Source organism: Papio anubis, chromosome 14 (genome assembly GCF_008728515.1).
Source record: "Papio anubis isolate 15944 chromosome 14, Panubis1.0, whole genome shotgun sequence".
In the NCBI taxonomy this organism is placed as follows: Eukaryota; Metazoa; Chordata; class Mammalia; order Primates; family Cercopithecidae; genus Papio; species Papio anubis.
Genome location: NC_044989.1, coordinates 17,476,767 through 17,485,781, shown reverse-complemented (window position 1 = coordinate 17,485,781; position 9,015 = coordinate 17,476,767). Strand labels below are relative to the sequence as shown.

The following is a 9,015-nucleotide window of genomic DNA, read 5'->3' as shown; positions in this document are numbered from 1 at the left end:
TTCACACTGCCACAGCGTCTTGGCACTCAGTTAACATTCACCAGAAAATAGATAATTCTTGTGGGGCAAAGAGAATACAAGTGTGTGTGTATGTGTGTGTGTGAAGAAAACAACTAAGTGAAATGTGACATTTTCCTGTGTCCTTGAGCTAGTAAAGAGAACTAAAACTGGTGCTCTCCTGCATGGGTAGCAGCCTGGAGCTGCTGTGCTGTCAAGCCTGTGACAGTCTCAGCAAAGCCTGTGTGAGGCTCTTGGGACTGTGACTTTCATGTGACTGCCATTATGCTAAGGAAATAGTAAAAGTAGTTGGGCCTCCTGATTTGACTTTATGGCTCATTGTAAAGCCAAAGAGTAACATTTTGGTTTTGATCCTTTTAATAATAAATTGTGGAGTATCATGCAATGTGTGAACAGATGACTGTCACAGGCTGGGTATTTAACCCTGGGGCAGGACAAAGCAACAGACAAATAATCGGCAACAAAATAATTAGACTTAAATCAAAGGAGAGACGAGAGACAGGAGAGTTCTAAACTGCAGAAATCCTTTAGAACAGGAAGAGGCTTGTGGACTTCTCCAGTCTGACCAGAGGTTGTTTTTCTTCATCCCCTTCACTAGATGGTCATGAGGAAAAGCAGCGTTCTCTCTCCCAAACACCTGGGATGCTCCCTTTCTCCTCAAGCACTTCGGCTCTCTGGGCTCAGGACCCTGTCTCATCAGCTCGCTCCACAATCAAATGCTGTGTGAATTTTCTTTGCCAAATGAATGTGCACAGAAGCCAAGGCAGTGTGGTTTTCTCTAAAAACAATCCATTCCGGGACAGCCATGTCCCTGCAGGGTCCCTGGCACCTGAATATAAACCTCTTTCTCTTTGGAAAATATTACTAAATATGTTAATTTGGGAACAAAATGCCGTCACCATGTCCACCCAAAATGGACAGTTATGCAGAAGATAAGAGGGTGGCAGAGAGGAGAATGCGAAGTGTGGATGAAGAAACATTAGAGAAGAGGAAGAGGGTAATAAAAAGAGGAACAGAAGTTCATTCTCCCTGGAGAGCATCAGGGCAGGATGTTGTGATTATTCTTCTTGCAAGGAAATATGAGCAGCTTGTCCTGATTTGGCAATCTCAGAATGTCAACATTTATCCCCAAATAGCCAAGTTTTCTGTCACCGATTTGGGAGGGGTAGCAGCCTTGAGTGCTTCACCGTGGATTCTTCAGCAACTGGCTAGCAAGATTTAAACGAAATCTCATGTGTTACATTTACACCTACTCCCCCTTTTAAGTTGGATTCTTTATTACCACGGGTATTTGGGGTGGCATTTTAATACCCATGTCAAAAAGTTGAAAGCAATTTGCACAGAGTTTGTTCTCCAGGGATTCTCCCCTGTTCTTACCAGCCTGAGAAAGAGAAAAGTACCACGTTACTTCTTCATTTTTCTTCAGTGATGACAAAAGTCCTGTTGTTAAAGTGAATACTAAAACTGGTTGTCTGCCTAATGAGCCTGCTTATTTTCACAAACTTTAGCCTCTGTTTTTGAGCGTTTTCAATTCGGATTTCCATACTTGCCAGTTAACTGACACCTAAAAAGCTGATATGAGGCAAAGAAGAAATTGGGGGAAATATTTTTCAATTTTTTGATATGGGATAGTCAGACATGACAGGCAAAACATTATTGCTATGAAGAACTCACACAGATAAGAAAAACACAAGCTTGCCATTAGGAAAATGAACAAGGGCATAAATAAACAGCTCACAGAAAAAGAAATACAAGTGGCTCATAAACGTAGAAGAAAATGTTCACCTCAGTAGTAATCAAAGACATGTAAATGGAAACGACAAGGCAAGACCGTTTTTCACCTCCCAAATTGGCAAAGTTGGCAAGAGGGTGAGGAAGTGGTCCTTCCCACACACTGCTCGTGGGAGAGTCAACTAGTTCCATTTTTAAAGTACCTTAAAGTCCAAAATTCATCTGAGATTCAAAAGTACTTTTGACACAAGGACTTTATAGAGCTAAACAAAGTTACAGTCAAATATTTAGGATAAAAAATATTCACCATAGTCTTATAGTAAAAAAATTAGAAACAACCTAAATATCTAGTAGCAAAGAGATGATTGCATAAATTATTTCCTATTCATATAATGAAATATATAGTTGATAAAGAAATCATTATGAATAACATTTAATATAGAAAACTTAAATTAAGATTAAGGTTTTTAAGGAGGATGTATAAAATTAATACTTTGATTCAACTGAAAATTCTTTCTCATAGAAATATGGCTACGTGTTAAGAGTGGTTACTTCTGGTAACAGGAATTGAGAGTAATTTTTTTCTTCATTCATCTTACTTTCTTCTAGTGGTTAGGAGCCAGAGTTCCTAGGCTCCAACCTTGACTCCTCCGCTTACTTCACTAAATGTGTAAGCAGGTAACTTCATTTCTTTTTTTTTTTTTTTTTTTTGTTGAGACGGAGTCTCGCTCTGCCGCCCAGGCTGGAGTGCAGTGGCCCGATCTCAGCTCACTGCAAGCTCCGCCTCCCGGGTTCACGCCATTCTCCTGCCTCAGCCTCCCGAGTAGCTGGGACTACAGGCGCCTGCCACCTCGCCCGGCTAGTTTTTTTTTTGTATTTTTTAGTAGAGACGGGGTTTCACCGTGTTAGCCAGGATGGTCTCGATCTCCTGACCTCGTGATCCGCCCGTCTCGGCCTCCCAAAGTGCTGGGATTACAGGCTTGAGCCACCGCGCCCGGCAGTAACTTCATTTCTTAATGTCTCAGTTCCTCTACTTGAAACAAAGGGATAATAACAACAGCTACTTTACAGGATTGTTGTAAAGATCAATATACATAAAGAAATGTCATAATACTGCCCTCAGACATAGTCAGTACTCAATTGTTGCTATTGTCTTGACAGTTGTCAGTGTTTTCTAAATTAAAAAAAATTACTGACTAAAAAATTAGAATTTTAAAACCAGTGACTGGGCAAGGCTGGCCTGATTAGATCTATGTGTAAATGAAAAAGATTCAGGAATCGCAAGTGCTCTCAAGTTGAATCAAAGCATATGGATAGTACACTTATTTAAATATATATATTTTTAAAGGCAGACAGGAAGGAAAGGAGGGAGGGAGGAGCTTAAGGGGGAAGTTGACTGGGACATTGACAGGTAGGAACATAAGGGTTGCTGAGACCTTGTTGGAGTTCCGTGTTTCATTTGCAAAGAGTAGAAAGATGTGGAGAAGAGACTCAGAGGAGGACAACAAGAAAGATGAAAGAGAGGAAATGTTGTTTCATAAAAAAAGGTTCCAGTCTTTTCCATCCCAAAAGTGTAGCTGCTGAGCAGTTGAAGACCTATGCTCAGCCCCCTGTGGACTGAGTGGTTACCCTCCATCTGTATGAAGCCCATGGAAGCCTCCCGCTGTAGGGAATCATAGAGTTCACATTCACAGCATTCCCACACTTCCCAGATATCGAGAATCACCTGGGGAGAGGGAAAGCGTATTTTTAAAAAGAGGGTTCCACCGGGTGCTGTGGCTCACGCCTGTAATTCCAGCACTTTGGGAGGCCAAGGCATGTGGATCACAAGGTCAGGAGTTCAAGACAAACTAGGCAAGATGGTGAAATCCCGTTTCTACTAAAAATACAAAAATTAGCCGGGCATGGTGGCAGGTGCCTGTAATCCCAGCTATTCGGGAGGCTAAGGCAGAGAATAGCTTGAACCCAAGAGGCAGAGGTTGCAGTGAGCCGAGATACTGCCACTGCACTCCAGCCTGGGTGACAGAGCGAGACTCCATCTCAAAAAAAAAAAAAGGCCACGCACGGTGGCTCACGCCTGTAATTCAAGCACTTTGGGAGGCCGAGAGGGACAGATCACAAGGTCAGGAGTTCAAAACCAGACCAGCCTGACCAAGATGGTGAAACCCCGTCTCTACTAAAAATACAAAAATTAGCCGGGCATGACAGCATGTGCCTGTAGTCCCAGCTACTCGAGAGGCTGAGGCAGAAGAAGCGCTTGAACCAGGGAGGCGGAGGTTGCAGTGAGCCGACATCTCGCCATTGCACTCCAGCCTGGGCGACAGAGGGAAACTCCGTCTCAAAAAAAAAAAAAAAAAAGAGGATACCTAGACTCCTCTCTTGGAGATTCCGACTTGGTAAAGTCAGAGCTGGGGCCTGGTAGTGTAACCACCCAAGGGTTCACCTTGCCCACGGCCTAGACAGAGCCGATTTATCAAGACAGGGGAATTGCAATAGAGAAAGAGTAATGCATGCAGAGCCAGCAGTGCGGGAGACCAGAGTTTTATCATCACTCAAATCAGTCTCCTCAGAATTCAGGGATCAGAGCTGTTAAGGATAATTTGGTGGGTAGGGACCAGTGAGTGAGGAGTGCTGATTGGTCAGGTGGGAGATGAAGTCATAGGGAGTCAAAGCTGTCCTTTTGCGCTCAGTCAGTTCCTGAGTAGGGGCCTCAGATCAGATGAGCCAGTTTAGCAAACTGGGTGGTGCCAGCTGATCCATCAAGTGCAGGGTCTACAAAATATCTCAAGCACTGATTTTAGGTTTTACAGTAGCAATGTTATTCCCAGAAGCAATTTGGAGAGGGTCAGAATCTTGTAGCCTCCAGCTGCATGACTCCTAAACCATAATTTCTAATCTTTTGGCTAACTTGTTGGTCCTACAAAGGCAGTCCAGTCCCCAGTCAAGAAAGGGATTTGTTTCAGGAAAGGGCTAGTATCGTCTTTGTTTCAAAGTTAAACTATAAACTAAGTTCCTCCCAAAGTTAGTTTGGCCTATGTCCAGGAATGAACAAGGACAGCCTGGAGATTAGAAGCAAGATGGAGTTGAGTTGGTTAGGTCAGATCTCTTTCACTGTAATAATTCTGCAACAGTGGTTTTAATAGTCTCTTTTCTTAATATACAGGGAAGTGAAGAACTGATGACTTGGACAGAACAAAGACCTCCCAGGTTACAAGAGCACTGAGCTGGTGGCAGGATGCCAAGAGCTCCTCCAGGGATGGCCACTTTGTTGAGATTGTTAAACAGAGATAAAACCACAGATACAGGGAGCAGGACCAGGTGATCTCTAGACTTTTATAACTCCTTGACTCTTCATACTACTAAAATCTCTCCTGATAAATTCTCTGCCTGCCATTTAAGACTATTTCTGGTCTGGCATATCCCAACCCTTCCAACTTTATGTCTTCCTGGTCCCCAGGCCCATTCTCTGCCTGACTCCAGGATAGTGCTACACTGTCCATAGACCACATTTTCTTTTCTTGGCCTTTGCCTGGCTTATGTCCCTCACTCAACTGTCCCTCCCTCTCCCTCGACCTCTCAGATTCTACCACTCCCTCTAAGCCAGGGCCAACTGCCTTCTTCAGAAACACTCTGCCTCCTGCAGTTCTCCATGACCAATTATCTGGATGCCCACAGAAGCTTACTATAGTGTCCTATATTTTCTAGTAATTTTTTCACTTTAAACATAGAAACAAGGACCTTAATAATTAATAATACAAGAATGCTGTCTTATAGTTTGTAAAAGATTATCACATCGATTACATCTTTGGAGCATCACAACAGCCTCATGAGATGGGTAATGGTTATTATCTCTGGAGAGTTCAGAAAACCAAAGTTCAAAAAGGGAGTTTTTTTTGTGCTTGCTTATGGTAAAACTACCAGCAAGTGGCAGAATTAAAAGACCATACCACCGGTAAAAGGCATAGGGGGTTCCCTAAAACTTGAAACAGAGGAGTTTAATGAATGGCTCTCTTTGTTGTCTATGCCCAAGGGAGGGACAAGACAGTAGACTTTAAAGAACAGCTGCACGTGGGGCTGTGACTGTCATCCACACACTCAGATAAATGGTGGGCTCATTATTGCAGCTGCTGCTGGCTTTAGGGAGCTGGACAGCTGTTGCCAGGAGATGGATTCAAACAGAACAGAGGAAACGGAATCCTGTGGTAATGACTGTGTCTGTATGTATGGACACGATGTTCTTTCTTCTCATAGCTCAAAATGTTCTAAAGATAAAATCTAATGATTTCTTATAGGAAGACTAGGCTTGGTGAGTACAAGTAAGAAAGCCAAGCAGAGACAAGGAAAGTGTCTTAACTCGCCTTTCCGGGGCATTCTTAAAAATGAAGACTATGTGGGGGCTGCACGGCCCTTTCAATCATTTGTGACAGCATTTCTGATAGGCTCTCCAGAAGCATATTCCTGGCAGAGCTGGGCAACACTAGCAGTGTCTGTGCTAAGGACAAAGGGATTAGAGACAATGTCCTCACTCCCCTCCCCTCCCTTCTCCTCTCCTCCCTTCCCTACAATACATACCTCATGGAGCTTAGCATTTCGTTCTCATGCAAAACAGCACGGACTGTGCCTGCTGATGACTCCTTGGCCTGTTTTCTCACTGATACGTTTGTTATTCATCTTGTCACTAAAGCTTCCTGGTCCTTCTCCACCTTTCCCTTTCCTCCAGTCTGGACTTTGCCTTCTCCATCTCCTTGGAAGACAGGCTGCTCATCCCATTATGGTGCCTCGGCTAGTGTATGTTTTGTGCCTAGGGTGAGTGGTGCCATCCCATGGCCTTTCAAATCCTAATTGTTTTTTCTGATCTACTCTGACTCCCGGCAGTCACCACTTTGCGGTCTTGATGGCCTCTGTTGTGCTTATAGTTGGTGCTGCACAGCCCAACACAGGATTTTCCTCCTATGGGAAAGTCCCCTCAATTAGACTAGAAGCAGGGACAGGAAGGAGGACCTGCCCTTCTGCTGATCACCCTCAGCTGCCCAGCACTGGCTCTGTGTGTGTGTATTCAGCACCCACTTGCTTGAGAATATTTCTTTCTCTACTCTTTTAAACTCACTTTTCTGATTTAAATTATGCTGTTTTATGTTATGAACTTATAGTTATGAAATAGTTATGAACTTATATGGAGTATTTTCCATGCATTTTGATTAGTACTTTATCTCATAGCACAATGGACAGCACGAGGAGGTAGGGACTGACGCTACCTCTGTTTTACAGTGGAAGAACCTGAGGCTTAAACACGTAAGATAACTTGCTGCAGGTCACACGCTGGTGGTCCAAATGCCTTAACTGGTTGCTACAATGCCTCGCATAAACCAAGTTAAGAGTTCTAGCATAAAGAATGTTTCAAATGAATTGGTGGGCTGGCGTTTGGGAAATAGTGTTCCTCTTTAAAGCCTGGGCTCTTACCACCGTATCCTGGGGCCTCATCTGGGAATGGATATGGTCCAACCCAGGGTTTGGTCCTCCGTAGGTGTTGAGGTGGAAAGCATTACACTGCTGGTGACAACCAGCTTGGGGAGTTCCAAACTCTAGTCCTTACAGCTCTATATGCTGATTATTTGACCTCAGAGGATCTAGGAAACAAGGCTAAAACTCAGGTTTTCTCAGGAGATGTCTGTTTCCCGAAAAGCCACCTCAGGGAACCTTACATCTGTGGGCACTACCTTGGAGGCCATTCTGTATTGGCGAAAGTGATTATCCTTTTTCCTAATTGAACCAGTTGTGGTTGAATGATGAGGTAAGTCAATCCATGAACTCTCTTGGGAAGCCTTGGCCAGAGTGTGAACTGGGGCAACTTGTTTTCAGAAGACATCTTTGCTGAAAATACATTCTGGCTGCAGCTGTTTTATAGAGATTTAAGTGATCACATTACATCTTAATCAAATCCTTTGGCAGCCAGTGTTCTCCAGGTGGCTCAAGGCAACCTGCACAAAGCAGGCAGAACATGTGGCTCAGAGCCACCATTACCTGTGTCTACAGCATCCAATCCTGCCATGCAGAATGGAGAAGGTAGCAGGTACCTGCCTCTTTGGCCTGACTGGCATTTTCTGCTCCCTGCAGTGTCCTGTGCTGCACTTCTTTCCCACTCAACTCCTCTCATAGGAAGCCTGCTCTGGATGGCTTCGCCCTCCATTATTATTTTGAGACAGAGTCTCGCTCTGTTACCCAGGCTGTAGTGCAGTGGCATGGTCTCGACTCACTGCAAGCTCTGTCTCCCAGGTTCAAGCAGTTCTCGTGTCTCAGCCTCCTGAGTAGTTGGAACTACAGACACGTGCCACCACTACCCAGTTAATTTTTGTATTTTTAGTAGAGACAGGGTTTCACCACGTTGGCCAGGCTGGTCTCAAGCTCCTGACCTCAGGTGATGGACCCTCCTCAGCCTCCCAAAGTGCTGGGATTACAGGCATGAGCCACCATGCCCAGCCAGCTTCACCCTCCTTAAGACTGATGTATCTCTTCCCTACTCTTATCTCCTAAGATCCTGAGCTTTAAAATAGCTAGCCAAACAAAAACACCAATGGAAACTCTTTGGAAGGGACTGTGCTCAGTCTGAGCACCCAGAGACAAAATACCCAGCACACGTGACCTCAAAAGCCAGTACTGTGCTCTCCCACATGGCATCCACTGGCCACGTGTGGTGATTTAACATGTGGAATGAAGTCTCAAGGCTGAGATGTGATGCAAGTGTATAATACACACTAGATTTCAAATAGTAGAAATAAAAAATGTAAAATATCATAAAAAAGATTTTAAAACTACATAAAAAGAAAAAAATTTGTGGCCAGGCACGGTGGCTCACGCCTGTAATCCCAGCACTTTGGGAGGCTGAGGAGAGCGGATCACGAGGTCAGGAGAACAAGACCATCCTGGCTAACACAGTGAAACCCCGTGTCTACTAAAAATACAAAATTTAAAAAAAATTAGCCGGGCGTAGTGGCAGGCGCCTGTAGTTCCAGCTACTCGGGAGCCTGAGGCAGGAGAATGGCCTGAACCAGGGAGGCGGAGCTTGCAGTGAGCTGAGATCGCACCACTGCACTTCAGCCTGGGTGACAGAGTGAGACTCCATCTCAAAAAAAAAAAAAAAAAAAAAAAGAAAAAGAAAAATTTCAAAATAAATAAAAAGGAAGACAACAAAACAAAGAAACAAAAACATAAAATATCTCACTCATGATTTTTGTATTGATTATATGTTGAAATAACATTTTGAAATGT

The 9,015-nt window shown here is 43.9% G+C and overlaps 1 long non-coding RNA gene across 1 annotated transcript in view; it reads left to right on the top strand.

Annotated features, from left to right (window-relative positions):
- Positions 1–5,493: 5,493 nt before the first annotated feature.
- The window catches only part of LOC103876750, a 36,432-nt gene continuing 32,910 nt past the window's right edge, over positions 5,494–9,015 (top strand). Inside the window, exon 1 of the long non-coding RNA XR_636115.3 lies at positions 5,494–6,055. This is a non-coding gene — a long non-coding RNA (uncharacterized LOC103876750). The remainder of the gene's footprint in view (positions 6,056–9,015) is intronic.